The sequence below is a fragment of the Neolamprologus brichardi genome, chromosome 7 (assembly GCF_056152115.1).
Source record: "Neolamprologus brichardi isolate AB-2024 chromosome 7, ASM5615211v1, whole genome shotgun sequence".
NCBI classification, from domain to species: domain Eukaryota; kingdom Metazoa; phylum Chordata; class Actinopteri; order Cichliformes; family Cichlidae; genus Neolamprologus; species Neolamprologus brichardi.
Genome location: NC_142110.1, coordinates 65,496,583 through 65,518,182, shown reverse-complemented (window position 1 = coordinate 65,518,182; position 21,600 = coordinate 65,496,583). Strand labels below are relative to the sequence as shown.

The window sequence follows — 21,600 nt, the reverse complement described above, 5'->3', positions numbered from 1 at the left end:
CATACCCCTGGCAAATTTTGTCTTAAAGTTACTTTTATACAACCCGCAAATTTATTTTTTGTTTTGACCGGAAAGGACACAGGCAGAAATTCACAACTAGAACAAAACTGTCTTATATACAATATCAACTGTTTCTTCCTCATTTTTTTTTCTTCCATCTAAGTCTCTCTGCCTCATAGAAAGCAGACTCCTGAAACTCCTTCCAGGTCATTTCCTTGTCCATGCCTTTGTCTCTGTATAGAGTACACTTTCGAAGGGCAGCAGATATGTTTTCCTGCCACTCCAGGGAAGCCCGTATGTGTGGGCTATTTGGTCCCTGTTTCAGGTCCCTGTGGCTGAATCTGCAGAGGTGGCCTGCTTGTTGGGATTCTGGGCTTTTCCTCCGTCCTTCCCTCCACCCTCTTCTTGGTAGCTTCTGGTTCTCTCTGGAAAAATTCTGTCTGAGCAAATTCTTCAAAGGGCATTTTAGGGTTACTGATTCCCTCAGCAGCATAACTTTGATGTATCTTCTTTGAACAATAGAAATACGGCACAGGCCCTCTCTGGTAAAAATAGTGGATGGAAGATCCATCTGTCTCATATTGGGACTTGGGCTGTCCACAGGCAAGACAAATCTTTCTGCCTTCCTTCCTCAGGTTGCTCCTGCTGTTGATTCTCTAAGATGCCTTCCACCATCTTCTCTATTGAGTCTTGTCAGAGGTGTAGACAGGGCAGGAGGTGGTGGGTTTAAGTAAGCTGGCTCCATGGTGACCACAGGAACACTGGTTGTCTCACTCCCTTCTGTTAAAGAGTGCCACAGTTGCTGAGTCTGCAGAAGTTTTTCTGGGCTTGTGTTCAAAGAAGTGTTTAGAAGCTTAGCCAAGTGTTTCACATAACAGGATATGTGCAGCTTGGATGTGCGGTGCAGTAAGCTGCTGGGATCAGTGCACTGGGTCCTGCTTCACAGGTGCAGACTTGTCCTGAAGCTCATTTTTAATCCTTGTATCTTCATCCGATGGGTCCTAGAGAAGGTATCGAAGTGGCTCCTTGTGGAACGCCACAGATTTTCCCTGAGTAGAATACAACTTTCTTGTGAATCTTGACATACAATCATCAATGGTCATGACAATTTGCATATTAATGATAATGAAACTGGCCTCACAGCCCATTGTTTATTTAGTGGGCTAGTTTCAGTCTGTGTGCAAATGTACTGTTTAGAAGTTTGGGGAAACCTGCATCCAGCTGAGACTAAAGAAGTCATTTGGATGAGTGACAAAACGTTTCTCCCACTGAAAACACTACGTCCAGATGTACAGAATCAACTTTTTGGAATTTACTTTCCGGGATGATTGAGCATACATCAAGACAGAATTGTTCATCATTTACCATGCCTTTTTATCACAGCTGATAAAATGTAACCGTCTTTAACCAAGTGACGGACGTTTTCTTACACTAATCAAGTAAATGAAATCACAGTGAACACTTCTCTTACCTTTAAAATACAACTGAAATTTTTAATCTATTGGTTTACTCTTATTTTAAACAACGTTTATTACCTTTGACGAATGAACAAGGATCGCTGAGATCTGTTGCAAGTGGTGCATAACTTGTCTTTTTCCCTGAAATTTAAAGGTGGAAATTGTTTAAAACTGCCAGGTCTCAAACTCGCAACAGCGCCGGAAGGGTCACAGTGGTGAATAATATATTAAATCCGTAGTTTAGCACTACCATAGAGAATGAATGGGAAACTGTTTAGACCTGTTGAGCTAAACAATCCCAGCCTCCCATGCAGGTGAAACAGCCAATCAAATCGCAGCTTTTCAGCCAGTGTAAAAAATGATTCTTTTTTTTTTGCACTGAACCGTCTGAGCACAGGTTCAAGTCCTGGTTGGGACAAAGGCTGTGTTAGATAAACACCATTTTTAATTTGGTTAATGTGGATAACATTTATTCTTCACTTTGCTTTTTCTTATTATTTGATTATCATTCTATTTATATCATAGTGTTATGGCCTGTGGAGTATCAGGTACCTATACTGTGTAAAGGAATGTCTTTTATTTATATTTATGTATTATTCACATTATTTTATTGTACAATAAAAGAGCATGCCTCAATTTTTCACACATTCATGCCGCTAACAGAAGGTATCTCAGGAAGCTGGAAGCAGATATTCACACGGGAAAAGTTCATCTTTTGTCTTCTCCACTGTAAGAGGAAGCAAGGGAGTGTGAACCTTTCTCTGGGGGAAGACCAAAGGTGTGAAAACAGCTGTGTGTACTCCCCGTTTCAGGTCCCTGTGGCTGAATCTGCAGAGGTGGCCTGCTTGTTGGGATTCTGGACTTTTCCTCCATCCTTCTCTCCACCCTCTTCTTGGTAGCATCCAGTTCCCTCTGGAAAAAGTCTGTCTGGGCAAATTCCTCAAAGGGCATTTTAGGGTTAGTGATTCCCTCAGCAGCATAAGTTTGATGCACCTTGTTGGAACAATAGAAATAGCGCACAGGCCCTCTCTGGTAAAAAATAGTGGACGGTGGATCCAGCTGTCTCATATTGAGACTTGGGCTGTCCACAGGCAAGACAAGTCTTTGTCTGCCTTTTTTCCCCTCAGGCTGCTGCTGCCTTTCTAAGATGCCCTCCACAATCTTCTCTATTAAGACTTGTGTCAGAGGTGTAGACTGGGCAGGAGGAGGCGGGTTAAAGACAGCAGGCTCTACGGTGACTACAGGGACACTAGTTGTTTCACTGCCTTCAGTTAAAGAGTGCCACAGCTGCTGAGTCTCCAGAAGTTTTTCTGGGCTTATGTTCAAAGATGAATTGGTGTTGAGAAGTTTAGCCAAGTGCTTCACATACTGGGATATGTGCACCTTGGATGTGGGATGCAGCAGGCTGTTGGGATCTGTGGCAGAGCGATGGACCATGTCTGCATAATCTTGATCCACAAGCTTCAGGTTGTCCTTCTTCCCGTGGTACTTTTGCAACAGATCATCTATTGCCTCTTTCATGGGTCGTGTCCAGCACAAAAACCCGTCCACCTGTCTTTATAGGTCCAGTGCGAGCACTCCTTGGTGAGGCCCACATCGGCAGACGTAGAGCTTTAGAGATTTCTGGGAAACAATAGTAATAGTTACTCATTTCATGTAATGAACTAATAATAATAATGTATACATTAATAATAATAATAATAATAGTAATGACACGGAATTGTTTGACAATACCGTTATGTTAACTTACCCATGACTGTTGTAGGTTACTGGGTGTCTTCTGATGCTAACTCCTGCTTTAAAAGTGCACCAGAGAAAGGGTGGGTGACAGGTGGTGCTGGTGCGGGGGATGCCACACCAAGCGGTGCCAGGCTGGAGGAGGGTCCCGCTGCTGGAACCTGAAGTTGGGCAGCCACAGGTTTTGGAACAGAGGACGGGGGCTGAAGGGCAGCCGGTTCATCTTTTCTCAGGGTTTTGTGTTTGTCCCAGTTCAGAGGGACTGGACGGCAGCCTGGCTCTCTGTATTCAAGCCCAAATCGCTCTCCAGTGTCTCTGTCAGAGAGGTGAAGTGCAGGGTACTTCTCCTGACCGGTCACTCTCCTGGAGGCTGCATTCAACTCCACCACTAGAGCTGGATCAAAAACAGAAGGGAGAATGACACCTGGCTGCTTACGGTCCACCAGTCTTTGGTAGTTCCATCGTGCCACCTCTGTCATGCCCTGGGCCTGGAATAGTTCAGTGGATACGTGAGTCCCGTTGATCCGCTGGGCCTGGTGGAAATGATAACCCTCCTGCTGTGAAGTGCCTCGGACAGGAATCCAGATGGGGACCTTGGCACCTTCACCAGGGACATGGTTAAGCTGAAGAGTCCCACCGTACCTAAACATTACACCCTCTGAGAGCTCAGGGTCACTGAGGAGCCACGCAGAATGTGCACTCTCTGAATGCGCCACGTCTTCAGCATGGATGGCTTGAAGATTGGGACGTTGTTGGGGTCTGTGGCCAGGTGAAAATGGTTCAGGATCTTTTCCACTCTGTTCAGCAGCTCAGTGGGTTGTGGTATTTTGCTCCCGCAGTGCTCCCGTATGTGTTGCTTTGTGGGATTAGCAGGATGGATGCCACAGAACTTATAAGCATCCTGGAGCCTCTTCAGGTCCGCCTGATCAACCACTGAGAATGCAGCAGTGAGAAGCTGGTAGAAAGTGCTGAACAGAGGATGATGCTCAGAGGTGCACTCCCGCGAAAATCGCCTCAGGCAGTGGAACAGGTCCAGTTTTACAATAATGTTCTTATTGTAGTGGGTTCAAGAGGCACAGCTGTTTGCCACTGGTCCAGATGTGGCCGCAGCAATAACAGCAGAAGTAGTTTTCCAGGCATCCCACGATAGATTTTCACCAGGGATGCAGTCTGGGATCTTAAATGGAGCACAGCAATCCCTAAATGTAAGAAATACAAATACATGTAGTATATGGAATATTATGTGTGTGCATCAAATTGATCTTAAAAAGGAAAAACTCAGTTTGTCCAGACAGATTAGCAGTTTGAATGACAAGGATGATTACGGTTTTTACCTGTCCACCCAGTGGTAGCCGGCCTTTTCCACTCCTGCATCACTGTACCTCTTGGCCATTCCCTAGTACATGGGCTCCAAGGACCTCTCTGTCTCAGACTGAACCATGACCCACGAAACAATCAGCCAGTTTTCATTCATTATGGAATAATTGGACATGACCCCAGATGCCAGCATGACTTTTCGTGCCACCTTCCTGGTGTGGTCAGACCTGAAGATGTGGCCAAAAGTGCCCGGGAGGAGTTTGGATATGGCTGGATGTTGACGTCGGAATTCGTCGAGCAGGCAGTCAGTCAGGTAATGGCTGGACACAGAGACGCCACACCAGGCATGTGGGTCTTCATAAGACCTGAACTCCTGTGGCTTATTTTCCTTCCTCAGGAACTGCCCAATGGTCCTCTGTCCATGAGCTCCTGCCTCAGAATCCCAGACCGATTCTGTGGCATGGAGGTACGCCAGGTGAGCTCGCTCGTACTTGAGGTGCATGAGTTCATTTATTTGGTTTGCCATGTCTGCTGGAGATTTGCCAGTCCTCCTGAGCTCATCCATAACAGACTTGCAGATGGCCTTTTTGTATGTAAGAAAAGCAGGGAGAAGGTTGGTAAACCTTTTGGGCAGTTTCTCCAGCCATCGTGGATTGTCAGCAAACCAGTTCCTGCGACAAGCCCTGCAGCAGAGTCGTGAGGAGAGGATGTAATACTGACCACTGGTGCCAACAATTACTCGTGGCCTGCCCACACCAGCAGAGACCACTTGTGAACGAAAGCAACCATGGAGACATGGCAAGATATAATTGTTTCTTAACCTGACCATGATAGCACTCTCAGGTTTCCAACTAAAGAAGGGGTGGAGCTGGAAGAAATTTGGCGATGGAAGGTCAGCCACTGTATCTATGAGCTCAGGCTGTGGAGGGAGACGCCAGAGTGAAATCGCGTTCCCTGCGTGACGCACTGGTCGAGACCTAGGCCACAGTCCAAGGTCCTGAAGCTCAGTCTTCATCCACAGCTTCTGGTGCGGAGAACAATTCCAGCTGCTCAGGTCATGCTCATAACCAGGCACTGGAACTGGAACAGCTGGCTGAGCTGAAGGAGCTAGGATTGAAACATAAATATTTGACGAAACAGTGTTACTCTTACATTGTTACTGTTGGAATACACATAAAAAAATAAAAGACATGCTGTATACGCTCACCATCTTCAAAAGTCAGCACTTTGCGCACAGATGTGGAAGCAACATTTGTACTCGGTCCTGAAACAAATGAATGCAGTCATTCTATAATTCATTTGTGCAAATTATGAGCAAAATGACAAAACGTAACGTGAGCGTGAATAATATGCTATCATTGATGATCTATGCATTAAGCAGATGTTTAACTGAACATCAACTATAAATGAAAATAGAGAGGGACCAGCATTTGACTCAGGCCTTTCTGTTTGACTGACCTGTGGTCTCCTTTAGTAGAAATGCCAGCTCCTGTAGGAGGGGCACAGGTGACTTTCTCGTCACACCTGAGGCTGCACCTACAGGTATAGTAATAGAAAAGAGTAATGGAAACATTTTTTTACTCTAGACACAATAAACAGAACATTTAATTATGTGAAAAACATTATAGTTGTTTTGTACCATCGGCTGATGATGCCTGAGGTTCAGCAGTTGTACTGGACGGTGGTATGGACAGCGCCGCAGATGGAACTACAACAGGAAAACTTGTCAGCAACTTCATAATTTACACTGTATGTGAGTGTTGCTGTTAGTAGGAACTCACACATCTATACTCTTACTTCTCCTGTTTCTCATTGCAAAACAAATGTAATTTATTCATATGCAAGAGAAATGACAAACCAAATCATTTTAACCTCTTCTCATCGAAGCAGGAGGAGCGGTATAAGTCAGTGAACAACATGCATTCGGGTGTTAGTAACTACTGCTACTTAATTTGTTTTTAAACACATTCATAGAGAACAAGAACACATACTCACCCTTTGTGGTTGGTATCAATTCATGATGGTAGGTATCAATTCGTAGTCCTTAGGACAGTTAGCATAATGCCAGCATACAACTATGCTATTAGAGCAGTGGTTCCCAAACTTTTTTGCTGGGCCCCCCTTTGTTTTACAGAAAAATGTTTGCGCCCCCCCCCCCCCCCCCCTCGCATGCGCTCACACGCACGCACACACACACATCCTCCAACCACACACACCCATATTTTGCTCAATTGCGGTTTATTTCACACCTCAAACATTTAGTAAACAATTAAGCAAATACAAGTCATCTGCGATAAATTACAGGTAGTAAGAAAATAAACTACTAACTCTTTTACGCTACATCCGCACCTACACGGTATTTTTGAAAACGCAGCTGTTTCGTCCACACGGAAACGGCATTTCGAATCACCGAAAACAGATTTTTTAAAACAAATTTTTTGCGTTTACGTGTGGACGAGGAATACAGAGTTCCCCACGCAATGTCAAAGGCATGTGCCTTTTTTCACGTCACGCTGTACGCCACGTTATTGTTTACGTGAGATGAATTGCAGAATGGCGGATAGTCAGATTAACAGTATTTTGTCTGGATCTTCAGGTTTTACACACTTACATATAAACACGCAGTTACTGTCCCTCCATTTACAAAGGCAGAGGCGTCACGGTGTGATTATTTTACATGTAGTTGTTTTTTTCCTGTGTAATAATATTCAACATTGCTATCAATATATTTGTCAAAAAAAATGCCTCTCTGTACAAAATGAGTTTAAAAACATAAACAGCTGTGGGATACTGTTTGTCTGTGATTTGAACCGGGGGACAAATCGTGGCAGGATCAGCCTGATATTATTTGTATCCTGCTGTAACTTTACTGTATAAAGAGCAAACATCTCTAAAATTTCAGGAGTAGTTAGTCATTACAACAAGTGTTTGTGAACTAAAAATCAAGAATGTGGGATACTGTTTGTCCTTGATTTAAACAGCCCAGCGCTGCTCCCGACACAGGGAAAACCAATTCTGCAGGGAGACCTACCTCGGCACTTGTGCAGGTGAAATCAAAGGGAAGATGTGCTTCACCATATTTTCTAGTCTTTGGCTTAGAATGAAGTTGGTTTGGAAACATATTCAGCGATGCTTTATCTCCTGCTTTGCGTTTGTCTAGGCGCCCCATGCTAGCAGTGTCCAAGCGTTTTGGTTTTTTTTCCCTTTTCATCCCGCGCCCCCCCTGCAATGGCTCTGCACCCCCCCCCTAGGGGGCGGGCCCCACACTTTGGGAAGGTCTGTATTAGAGGAACATCGCCAGAACACACAAAAACAACAACAAGACAATATATAAAAGTTCAAGTTCAGGCTCAGCTTTGGAGAGCAATTCATGTATAACAATTGTACTCCAGTTCTGAAACCTTTCATTTGAAAACCTGTGTTTGCTCCTGAAGATCCTCTGGGTGTGGACACTTCTGCTGCTGCTGGCACAGTGACTAGTTATGCAGAGACAGAGCCATATGAGATAGAAACAGACTTAGCCATTATCACGTCTGACATTTAGTAATAGCGCAGTACTTACAGCTCTGCATTTGTAGTTTTACAGGTGAGATGCTCAGCATTGTGTCCTCCAGGTCTTTATCCTCATCCATCCCTGTGATGCAGGCAACAATTAGATAAATATATACTGAACTTATTTCACATCAACAACGTTATTAAATATTATTAAAACAATTTACCCAGGGGTTTAGTTGGAGGATTTTTGGAATCAGACGCAGACTGCTGCAACTTATGCATCCGTGTTCCTTGACTGCAGCTCTTCCTCATGACAAAGTCTGCATAGCCGTCACCTCTGCTGTCCCAAATCTCCTTCCAGGTGCTCTTGGCTCGTGAGCCAAAGCCAACCAGCTGATCATCCTCAGAGGCTTCTGCAGCAACACTCACTCTGCTGGTCTCGTAGTTCAGAAGAGTCTTTCTCTGTAAAGCTGAGGGCATACTGTACAAATGAATGCAAGCTCTCCTTGCCATGCCCTTCTTCCACAGAGGTCCCTGCAGCCTCTTCCTTCTGGAGATCTTTGATCAGGTACATGGTGTACCCGACATCTTTCTCCAGAAACCACTGGAAAGATTTCCCTTTATATTTTCCAAACTGCAGGATGTACTCTCCCTGCACTTCCTTCATGTCAGACACATCACCTCCTCTCTGATAGACGACAGTCAGAGCATTCTGACGTACAGCGTCCTCCCTCACAGGTGCAGACTTGTCCTGCAGTTCGGGGTCATTTTTAATCTGTCGAGCTTCTTTTGACGGGTCCTGGAGAAGGTATCCAAGTGGCCCCTTGCAGAACACCACTGAGATTTTTCCTGGATATGGCGCAACTTTCTTGTGCATCTTGACATGCAGTGAAAAAATAAACAATTATATTAAACAAAATTGGTTCCAAACAGAAACAAAGACATTTCAGGTTATAATCTTGCTGCACATTGTGGCTGGGTTTAACAGCAGGATGCAGGAGAACAATAAAGAGACAAAATCTGAATAAACATTTGCGATACAAGTGTTTTTTTTCGGGCAATACAAACTGTGTCGCAGTGTTCGTTTGACTTTGGGACCTGAAGCAGACAGAGTTTTGGACCCAGATTACTCTGCGAGGCTCCTGACTACGGTAGCCGTAATGCTCCGGCAATCCATCAAGCAGTGCGGCTTCGTAGCTTACCAAAGTCGTACTAAAACATTTGACAAATTTCTGCGCGCCATGTACCATATAAAATTGGTTCGAGGTCAGTAAGCACAACCAGAATTCATACATAAGGCACACTGTCGATTTTTGAGAAAATTAAAGGATTTTAAGTTTGCCTTACAGTGTGTAAAATACGTTAAACAGGGGAAAAAAAAAAAAAAGATATCGTTACCGCACATTCTTCAGATTATACCGCAATATAGATTTTAGGCCATATCGCCCAGCCCTTGTCCATCGCTTCGCAAATGATATTGCAACACATCTGTTATCTTTAAAATACACCTGAACATTTATTCTGTTGGTTTACTCTTATTTCAAACAACGTTTCTTACCTTTGATCAATGACCAAGGACCCGATGGTGCTCCTCGGGCTCGATCTCCTCCATGCCTGTTTCATGCCCTGGGGGACGGGGCTAATGCGCCCCACACCCCCTAACAGATCGTTACATGGAGAAACCTTTTGAATACAAGTGCGCTCATCCATACAGATGCACACACGGGTGTTCACAGACAAACTACACCTTTCTTGGCTGCTACCTCAAAGCACATTGTGCGCTGTCAATCTTGCGTGCTGCACAATAACATTCAATATTTAGTATTTACTGTTATTTACACTTAGCTAGATTATTGCGATGGTGTGGTGTTTATTATGTTCCTCTTTTTTGCTTGTTTTCTCTTACCCCCCTTTTTCTTCCTTTCTTTTAAGTCCCCTTTCTCACCGTCCCTCTTCCCCTCTGTTTTTCTTTCCACCCCTCTCTTTTGTTCTCCCTTTCCTATCCCTCAGTCATGTCTGTCCCATCTGTAACAACTGAAAATAAAAAATAATAATCATAATAACAACAAAAGGTCAAATGGACCAATATGGCAGAGCCGTGATGATCCACTTGGTAAAGTAAATCCGTTGGGCATCCTTCTTGGCCTTCAGACAATAATTCTGATGGCTAAAGAGCCAAACGGGACAGGCAAAAAATAAAATAGAAAAATAATAGAATAAAAAGAACACGAATAAGGATCGCTGAGATCTGTTGCAAGCGGTGCATAATTTGTTTTGTTTCCTGAAAAAAAAAAAAAAAAAAAAAAAAAAGCCGTATTTTAAACTCACAAGAGCACCAGAAGACCATAGTGACCAAAAATATATTACATCTGTAGTGGTTTAGCACTACCATAGAAAATGAATGGAAAACTGTTTGGGGCCGTTTAGTTAAGCAATCCCAACCTCCCATGCAGGAGGCCTGGTTTTGATTCCCAGCCAGTGCAAAAGTGTTTGCACCAGTATAACACCTGTGTTTTTAGTGGATGGCCAACGCTAGCACCATTGACCAACAATGGGCCTTCAGGTCGGTGTCATAATCATTAATATGCAAATTATCATGATCATTCATCAATGGCCATGAGTACTATTCACCAAGAGTTGAACAATGGCCCCAGTCACAGCATTGCAAGATGGTGAACTTAAAAATATTCAGCAGTAGATCAAAAACACAAGAAAACCATGAATCAACATGCTCTGCTTTAACTTTACCTGATGCTAGTGAAGTAGAGTTTTTATTAGAGACACAGAAATTCGGTTGTCATAGTTTGCTGTATGGGGGGCAGGATGAAGGAACCAAATGCAGAACTCTGAGACACTAGGGTGAACTAAAAGAGGCAGCTTTATTGCGCTGTAGCAGAAAACACCATAAAATAAACTTGCAAACTAACGTGAAAACTGGAAACTAAAACTAAATACTGGGAAGCTACAAAACTGGAAACGACAGACTAGGAACAAAGATAACAGTGAGCACTTAGGGGTGGGGAAAAAACAAAAACAACACAGATGTGGACCCTGAGAGAGGCGTGAACTGTGGGACAGGAAAAATAAGTGGAGTAGACATAATACGGACACAGGGAAGGCACATTGTTGTTCTAGCTTCAAAAGAACTAAAACTATTAATAACAATACTCAAGAAATATAAATTAAACACAAAACACTGGGTCACACCCAGGACCATGATATTGGCATAAAAAGTTTACATTTCTTCGGCATTGAACAGCAGAAATTAGGATCTCTTGTCGGAGGTGATTTCTTTCTGTTCTTGAAGTACACAGACAGAGAAAGAGCTGTGCAGGAAGTGCGATTTTATCGTGGTGGAAGCAAAACAGCAAAAGTAAGAGTGAATTAATGACGATATTTATCAAATGTGAAGCTTAGTTTGGGTCTTCTTTTGCTGCTGGTTCAGTGAATTTTGGTTGGAGAGAGATAAAACCTGCAGCTCAGAATCTGTGAGATGTCAGCTTTCAGCCTCCAGTGTGTCTGCGTACGTGCCGTCGGGTGAGAACGCAAACATCTTATAGATTCTGATGCATCGGGTCCGCACTCTGCTTTCACATCTTTGTGTGGAATCCATTTACCTGCTCTCGTTTGCCGTTTTACCCGTTTAGTGGTTGTTGAAATAGTTTTGTGAGCTTTAACCAGAGATTTGGCATTTTTGGCAAAACACGCATGTAAAAATTGATCCAGGATTTAATGAATAATATCGCTTTATTCAAATTAAGAGATTTAAAATCAGAAAATCAATTATTTAAACCCACCCCTATGAAACAGGTTGTACAGTCAGACAGAAACATGACTGCTTGACTTTTAATATAAATAAAACAGAAAGGCTATAAAGATACAAACTGTGAGACCCCTCTAGAGAAAACATGGTTGAAATAATATATAAGATTTAAAGCCAGCACTCACAACTTGTTTAAATCAACTTTTTCAAAACACTGTATGCTTACCATCAGGTAAGCAGATCCCAGACTGTATCCCTGGTGAAAATCTATCGTGGGATGCCTGGAAAACGACTCCTGCTATTGTTGCTAGGGCCTTAAACCCACTACAATAGCAACATTATTGTAAAACTTGACCTGTTGCACTGCCTGAGGCGATTTGTGGGAGTTCACCTCTGAGCATGATCCATTGATCAGCACTTTCTGCCAGCTTCTCTGCTGCCTTCTCAGTGGTTGATCAGGCGACCCTGAAGAGGCTCCATGCTTATAAGTTCTGTTGTATACATTCTGCTAATCGCACTAAACAACACATACGAGAGCAAAATATCACAACCCACAGAGCTGCTGAACAGAGTGGGAAAGAGTCCTGAACCATTTTCACCTGGCCACAGACCCCAACAACGTCCCACTCTTCAAGCCATCCATGTTTGGCACATACAGAGAGTGCATATTCCTTGTGGTTGCCTGAGGGACCCTGAACTTTCCGAGGGTGTAATGTTTTGGTACGGTGGGACTCTTCAGCTTAACCATGTCCCTGGTGAAGGTGCCAAGGTCCCCATCTGGATTCCCTTCCGAGGCACTTCACAGCAGGAGGGTTATCATTTCCACCAGGCCCAGTGGATCACCGGGACTCACGTATCCACTGAACTATTCCAGGCCCAGGGCATGACACAGGTGGCACGATGGAACTACCAAAGACTGGTGGACCGTAAGCAGCCAGGTGTCATTCTCCCTTCTGTTTTTGATCCAGCTCTAGTGGTGGAGTTGAATGCAGCCTCCAGGAGAGTGACCAGTCAGGAGAAGTACTCTGCACTTCACCTCTCTGACAGACACTGGAGAGCGATTTGAACTTGAATACAGAGAGCCAGGCTGGCGTCCAGTCCCTTTAAACTGGGACAAACACAAAACCCAGAAGGTGAACTGGGTGCCCTTAAGGCCCCATCCTCTGTACAAAAACCTGTGGCTGCCCAACTTCAGGTTCCAGCAGTGGGACCCTTCTCCAGCTAGCCGTGGCATTACATGCACCAGCACCACCTGTGACCCACCCATTTTCTGCTAATGCACTTTTAAAGCAGGAGATACCATCAGAAGACATCCAGCAACCTACAGTCATGTGAAAGTTAACATATTAGTATTGTCAAACAATTTGGCATTATTACTACTACTACATGATATGAGTAACCACTGAACTATTACTATTGTTTCCCAGAAAGCTCTACCTTTGTCGATGTAGTCCTCGCAATCGAGTGCTCGCACTGGACCCATAAAGACAGCTGGACCACACACGCTAGACACGACCCATGAAAGAGGCAATAGATGACTTGCTGCAAAAGCACCACGGGAAGAAAGACCTTGTGGATCAAGATTATGCAAACATGGTCCATCGTTCTGCTACAGATCCCAACAGCTTGCTGCACCGCACATCCAAGCTTCTAAACACTTCTTTGAACACAAGCCAAGAAAAACTTCTGCAGACTCAGCAACTGTGGCACTCTTTAACAGAAGGGAGTGAGACAACCAGTGTTCCTGTGGTCACCATGGAGCCAGCTTACTTAAACCCACCTCCTCCTGCCCTGTCTACACCTCTGACAAGACTCAATAGAGAAGATGGTGGAAGGCATCTTAGAGAATCAACAGCAGGAGCAACCTGAGGAAGGAAGGCAGAAAGATTTGTCTTGCCTGTGGACAGCCCAAGTCTCAATATGAGACAGATGGATCCACCGTCCATTATTTTTACCAGAGAGGGCCTGTGCGCTATTCCTATTGTTCCAACAAGGTGCATCAAACTTATGCTGCTGAGGGAATCAGTAACCCTAAAATGCCCTTTGAAGAATTTGCTCAGACAGAATTTTTCCAGAGGGAACCAGAAGCTACCAAGAAGAGGGTGGAGGGAAGGATGAAGGAAAAGCCCAGAATCCCAACAAGCAGGCAACCTCTGCAGATTCAGCCACAGGGACCAAATAGTCCACACATTCATACGGGCTTCCCTGGAATGGCAGGAAAACATATCTGCTGCCCTTTGAAAGTGTACTCTATACAGAGACAAAGGCATGGACAAGGAAATGACCTGGAAGGAGTTTCAGGAGTCTGCTTTCTATGAGGCAGAGAGACTTAGATGGAAGAAGGAAAAAAAAAAAATGAGGAAGAAACAGTTGACACTGTACCGAAGACAGTTTTTTTCTCTAGTTACATTTCTTTTGTTTATATAAATAACAGATTGTAAATGTAAAAAAGTAAATTGTTTTCTGCAAAAATGTCACTCTTCTTTATAACCTGTTAGAGTTCACCTACATGTTTATATAACTGTATGCTTACCATCAGGTAATCAGTAAAAAAAAAAAAAAAAAAAAGTTGTGAGTGCTGCCCTTAAATGTCAGGTAAATAGTCTTTTACCTGTCTGACTGTACAGCCTGTGTCAGACATGTCCACCAGACAGAAGAATCAATTCAGGACAATGTCTGAAGTTATCTTTAATACATGCAGCGAACAGCTGGAGATGGTGATGGAGATGCTCAATTCCGATTTTTTGATCAAATCCCATTTTTTTGTCTGCTTGTTCACACTTCAAATAAAATGCGGCAGCAAACGCGCTCTAGTGTGAACGCTCAAAGCGGCCCGCATGCGCAAAAGAAGACGTCACACACAACGCGCTCCGTTTAGACCCAGAGCAACAATATTGTTTGACTGATGGCCCTTAATATAAAGACTTCGGACTTTACGTTTCCCAATTTTTGCTTTAAGTTATTTTGTCATTTACATAATTATGTAAATAACCTAATAATGATCCTTATTGCTGTTTTAGAGGAGCGGTGGATAGTTGCAACTATCAAAGGATAGTTGCAGATTTCTGTCAGAATCTGCAGATTATACAGAACGTTTCTCCAACGTTGTCTTCCCAACAGTTTCACTAACATCTACACGGGATGACCAGGAAGCGTTCGCGATGTCTTCTTGGTCGCTTCTCCGGCGCTGATAATTGGTATCTGTCTTGTGTCAGTGACGTAAAAGACTGATTTAATGCGACTTGACCGTTCACAGCAGTCGCTTTCTAAAACATCGGATATGTATCGGATTCAGTACCACATACGAAAGTGACCCAGATCGGATTTGAAAATATCGGATTTGTGCCATTCACACTGTCACACCATGATCGGATATGGGTCGCAAAGGGTCATACCTGCAGTGTGAACGTAGCCTTTCTCACTTCTGGTAGCTGGCTTTTTCTACTCCTGATCTCTGTACCTCTTGGCCATTCCCTGGTACATCGGTTCCAAGGACCTTACAGTCTTGAATTGAACCTTGATCCATGAAACAAGCCAGTTTTCATTCATAATGTAATAACAGGACATGACAAGTTTCAGAAGACCTGAATTCCTGTGGGGGGGTCCCTTCCTCTGTAACTGCCCAATGTTCCCCTGTCCTTGTGCTTCATGCCTCAGAGACCCAGACACAGTCTGTGGCATGGAGGTATGCCTGGGGAGCTCATACTTGTGGTGCATGAGTTCGTCGATTTGTCAGTCCACCTCAGCTCATCCGTAAAGACTTGCAGATGGCCTTTTTGGATGTCAGAAAAGTTTGTTAAACCTTTTGGGCAGTTTCTCCAGCCATCGTGGATTGTCAGCACACCAGTTCTTTTCAGTCATGAGGAAAATATGCAATACTGACCAGTGGTGCCAACAATTACTAATGGCCTGCCCACTCCATGGTTGCTTTTGTCTACAAGTGGTCTCTGCTGGAGTCATGGCAAGATGTATTTGTTTCTTAACCTGACAATGATAACACACTCTGGTTTCCATATAAAGAAGGGGTGGAGCTGGAAGAAATTTGGCGATGGAAGGTCAGCCGCTGTATCTATGAGCTCAGGCTGTGGAGGGAGACGCCAGAGTGAAATCGCGTTCCCTGCATGACGCACTGGTTGAGACCCAGGCCACAGTCCAAGATCTTGAAGCTCAGTCTTCATCCACAGCTTCTGGTGTGAAGAGGAAGTCCAGCTGAAGTCATGCTTATAACCAGCCATAGCTGGCTGAACTGAAGGAGCTAAAATTTAAACATAAAATATTTGAAAAACAGTGTTACTCTTGTTTCTCTTGTTACATTGTTTCTCTTAGAATACATAAAAAATATATAAAATTTAAAAAAGCAGCGTTACAGCAGCATCACTAGTGCTAAAAATCGAGGAACTTTTCATGTGCTGTACACGCTCACCTTCTGTCTGCAAAGTGCTCACTTTTGAAAACAGCAGTGAAGATGTGCAAGCATCTGTACTGGGTCCTGAAAAAAAATGAATGCAGTCTCTCTGTAATTAATTTGTGCAAATTCTGAGAAAATGTAAAAGTGATTTTGAATAATTAATGATCTATGCATTAAGCAGATGTTTAATTGAACATCAACCATAAATGAAAATGGAGAGAGACCGGGATTTGACTCAGGCCTGATTGAGCATGCATCAAGACAGGTTCATTCATCATTTACCATGCCATTTTACCACAGCTGATTAAATCTAACCGCCTTTACCAAAGCGATAGAAGCTTCCTTAAACAAATCAAGTAAATGAAATCACAGTGGACACTTCTGTTACCTTTAAGATACACCTGAAAAATTAATCTGTTTGTTTACTCTCATTACAAACAAGGTTTCTTACTTTTGATGAATGAACAAGGAATGCCGAGATCTGTTTCAGGTGGTACATAAGTTGTCTTGTTTCCTGAAATTTAAAAGTGGAAATTTTTAAAAAAAGTGCCGCATCTCAAACTCACAACAGCACAAGAAGGATCATGATGGTTAAAAATATGACACCTGAAGTTTAGCACTACCATAGAGAATGAAAAGGAAACTGTTTAGGCCTGTTGAGCTAAACAATCCCAAGCTCCCACGCGGGAGGCCTGGGTTTTATTCCCAGCCACTGCAAAAGTTCCTAGCACGCAATAAGCAACCAATACTTTAACTTCAACCCAGTAACTCCTAGTATGCTGGGACTCATCTTAATGGTCGTGCATCATAACAGTTTCCTGATTCTTTTCAAAAGATTCACTTTTTATATTTCTTTATCTTTCTGAGAAATCCTTTCATGTCCTTATTGATACAGCCCATATCAAAGTACATTTGGTGCGAATTAAAAACCGTAGACTAAAGCAATGTCTACAAATTTATTGTTCTCTCTCACTGACAGTCCAAAATACAAAAGACTAAACGTGTTAAATGTCATGTTGTAAAAGATGATTGCAGTGCTGTAAAGATAATACTCTAACAAAATGTTTTATCTTATAACCATAATCAGTCAGTCAAGTTTAATGATACCAAACTTTACCATGAGGGATGTGACATTCAGGAACTTGGAAATTCTATTGTGACAACAAACGTTAGATCTGTATAGTTAATTTGTTTTATTTAGTAGACTTTTGGTTATTGTACTTTCTCTCTAGCTTCTCTTCAGTTTTTCGGTTCATCTGTGTCCAGTCAGCTAATCATTTACCTTCGTTAATGAACACCTTCAAAAGCTTAGAGCGTCCAGGTTCTCTGAGTAGTTGAGCATACCAGTATAAATCCTAGGGACACCTCAGTTTTGTTCTGTACCCAACTGAAGTATGATCCAAGGAAGAAATGGAGTATGACGTTTGCCATTTAAGATTCATCAGGCATTGGTACAGTAGTGAGCACTTTTTGAAAGGTGTTCATTGTCTTGTGACTGACTGTGTTGTTAGCCAATTTCAGTTTCACATTCAGATCCACCCTTGCTCTTCACATAGTTCCCAACACTGAGAAAACCCTAAACAACAATGTTCTACTGGACTGTGGGCAGTCCTCTGTTTTCTATGCAAAAGTTACTGTAGCAAGCATTGGTGGTTCAGTGGTAGAATTCTCGCCTGCCACGCGGGAGGCCCGGGTTCGATTCCCGGCCAATGCAGTCTACTTTTCTTCCCTCTATATATTTTTTTAAATCTGAATCTATAAAATGCATACCTTTAAAACTGCTTCTCTCTTAGTCAGAAATCAAACATTGACAGATGTTGTGCTGCCTAGGGGTTAAAATGAAGTGTAAACCTATTGTAACATTACCCTCAAAGGTCCAGGGGATGACGGGGAAGTAACAAAAGGAGACAGGGAGGCAAATGGTTAAATTAAACTGAAAGAGAGGCAAGACGCTATCACCTTTTAGAGAAGGAAAACAACAAAACCCAGATGTTGGTCAATAAACTGAACAGTGACTCAAAAAAAAAAAAAAAAAAAAAAAAAAAAAAAAAAAAAAAAAGGGTTAGTCACCAAAACAGTCCTCCCCACAGAGCAGGGGAAACCAGTCACCATACGCACAGCTCACTAGCTACAAAATCCAACAAGGCTCTCTGGCACACGCTGCATATGCAAAGCATTGTGGAGGACCCCACGCACCCCTAACATACAATCTTCAACCTTCTGGCAAGAGGTACCGGAACAGTTGGGCCCTCACTGCCAGACAGCAAAACGGTTTCTTCCCCCAAGCCGTCAGACTCCTAAACAGATCAGTGACTGGACTGACACACACACACACACACGTCAAGTCACTTTTATCACAACCCACTGTCGTTGTTGCACTTTTCTATTGCACTGTCTTGTGTCGGCATTATTCTGTTCTGTCTGGTGTTGTGCTGTTTTGTTGTTTGCAAACTTACACTTTATGTAGTCCTTTGTTGATAGCCTGTTATATGTAGCACCATGGTTTTGGAGGACCGATGTCTCATTTCACTGTGTACTGCACGACTGCTCGTGGTTAAAATGACAATAAAGCCACTTAACGTGGCACTAGAGCTTGTCTTAAGTACACTTAATTGCTAATTAGAGTCAGCTTAGGTGGCACCTAAGGCAGGAGACATGGCAGGACACACCCACACAAGGTCAGTTGGACAGGAGCCCCTGCAAGGGCCATAACACTATATTCTTATGTGAATAACTGGCCAGAGGGGCCACTGTCTGTCTTCTGTGCAAAAGTTCCTGCAGCTATTTCTCATTGAAGTAGGATCCAAGTAATCGTTGGTTTTAACTTACATCGAGAAACTCCAAGTAGGCTGGGTACACTGAGCTGTGGTTTGTTGCACAAATAATATGACCCATTGGGAAAACCCTAATGTACAGGCAGTGAACCAGGTGGAAACAGTTATACACACCGCTGCCTGTCGTCCCTTTTATTAGGGTAACTCTGGAGAGAAATAAAGTCCAGCTACTCTCCACGAAATTAGTTCTAGAGCCCAAGCTGGGGGATGTGATATTCAGTAACTTGGAAATTGTATTGTGACGACAAACACTGAATCTGTTTAGTGAATTGATTTTGTGTAGTAGACTTTGTTATTGTTCTTTCTATCGAGCTTCCCTTAAGTTTTTTGGTTCACCTGTGTCCAATCAGCGAATCGTTTACCTCAGTTAATGTACACCTTGAAAAGCGTTGTCGTCAGTTGATTTCAGTTTCACAGTCTGATCCACCCTTACTCTTCACACACAGGGCTGACAACAATGCTAAATGTGCTACTGGCCGGTGGGGCAGTCCCAAGTTGTAGCAGCAAGCATTGGTGGTTCAGTGGTAGAATTCTCGCCTACCACGCGAAGGCCCGTCGCGTATAGGTGTAACGGAGAAACAGCCAATCAAATTGCAGCTTTTCAGCCAGTGTAAAAAATGGGGTTTTTTTTGCACTGAATCGTCTGAGCGCAGGTTCGAGTCCTGGTTGGGACAAAGGCTGTGTTACATTATCAAAAGATAAACACCATTTTTAATTTAGTTAATGTGGATAACATTTATTTTTCACTTTGCTTTTCTTATTATTTGATTATCATTCTATTTATATCATAGTGTTTTGCCTCAATGTCTCACACATTCATGCTGCTAACAGAAGGTATCTCAGGAAGCTGGAAGCAGGCATTCACACGGGAAAAGTTCATCTTTTGTCTTCTCCACTGTAAGAGGAAGCAAGGGAGTGTGAACTTTTCTCTGGTTGAAGACCAAAGGTGTGAAAACAGCTGTGTACTGCCTTTTGGTTCTGTAGAAGGTGTTTATACCCAAGGCTCTGTTGGGTTTATTTAATGGAAAACTTTCACAACAACTGTGTGAAAGTTTACATAACTCAGAATAAACTGTATCATCACAAATCAGACATACTCTTCAGTTATGCAGACATCCAACTTTTAATACAAAGATTAAAGTTTAAACTATAATTCAGATACATTCTGTTGGCACAGAAAATTAAGCTTATGCATAATTTCAATAAGGGAGATGTGTAATAAGTCATCTGTCTGCTTCCTGGTGGCTGCCAGTTTATATCTATTCATTTTCCAGCACAAACTCAGTACTGACATCATTACTTTATTCCAGTTATGCTCTTGCCTGCCTTCACCGAGCATGCCAGCCTCCACTCTGCATGCTTTAAATCTGTTGCTATTCTGCTTCTGCCATTCTGCATTTCAGATCCTCAGCTATGCAGCCCGCCTCCTCTCCTTTCTCCTCCTCACCGTGGTCACTCAGAACCCTGTCCCAGCCTCCATCTTCATCACTACCAGCATTTTGACTCTGGGGTGTCGCTCGTGCAAAATCCTGTCACTGCTGAGATTTCTTCTGCTATAATGGGTCACTGGAGTCTAACTGCCTAACAGTTACATTTATTTCTGTATCTCAATAAATCCTGTTCGGTTTTTCCACATGATCTCTCCTTATTGAACTGCTTTTGTAGATAAGCTTCAAGCCAGAAAGCAACAATACCTAAACCAAAAATATTATCATCAGAAGTGAGAAAGTGTCTGGACTATCTCCAGCTGTGTTGCATGTATTAAAGATAACTTCAGACACTGTCTGGTTGTCATGTCTGAAACAGGCTGTACAGTCACACAGATAAAAGACAGCAGTCATGTTTCTTATATTACAAATCAACCAGAAAGATTATGAAGATAAAAGCTGTGAGACCCCACTAGAGAACGGATGGCTTGTTATCATTACATGAAGTGATTTAGAAATAATATGTTAGCTTTCAGGGCAGCACTCAGAGCTTTTTAAAACTGAATACCTGAGGGTCAGCACACACAGATATATAAACATACAGGTAAGAGGTTATAAAGAAGAGAGCTGTGCTGATATTTTTACAGAACAGAATTTAGTTACATTTTTATATTTACAATCAGTTTTTATTTATATAAACAAAATAAACATTACAAAACTAGAACTAAACTATATTATGTACAATATCAACAGTTTCTCCCCTATTTCCTTTTTTCTTCCACCCATCTTTGTCTCTCTGCCTCGTAGAAAGGAGACTCCTGAAACTCCTTCCAGGTCATCTCCTTGGCCATGCCCTTGTCCCTGTACAGAGAATGCACTTTTGAAGGGCAGTAGATATATTTCCCTGCCACTCCATTGTGGCTGAGTTTAACAGCAGGATGCAAGAGAACAATAAAGAGACAAAATCTGAATCAACATTTGCGATAAAAATGTTTTTTCTCCAGGCAATACAAACTGTTCCGTCTGTAAATAAAAACCTTTCATGGTTGAATGCAAAATTTGTGCCAACTGCTTAGTAGTCATGGTACATAAGAACTGCAGGCAGATTATCGACATACCTATTTAAGATATCCTGTTTATTCTTACACTAGTGGGCATTGCT

The 21,600-nt window shown here is 42.8% G+C and overlaps 1 protein-coding gene, 1 non-coding gene and 3 pseudogenes across 2 annotated transcripts in view; 3 read left to right on the top strand and 2 right to left on the bottom strand.

The window, feature by feature from the left end:
- ldhd (lactate dehydrogenase D) overlaps positions 1 to 21,600 on the top strand; it is a 57,110-nt gene that overhangs the window by 14,104 nt on the left and 21,406 nt on the right. The window lies entirely within an intron of this gene.
- LOC102792721 (uncharacterized) lies at positions 577 to 5,575 on the bottom strand (annotated as a pseudogene).
- Positions 5,947 to 8,883, bottom strand: LOC148102315 (uncharacterized; annotated as a pseudogene).
- On the top strand, positions 10,651 to 15,526 carry LOC148102314 (uncharacterized; annotated as a pseudogene).
- On the top strand, positions 17,821 to 17,891 carry trnag-gcc (transfer RNA glycine (anticodon GCC)). The gene has a single exon. It is a non-coding gene; the product is annotated as a tRNA-Gly (tRNA).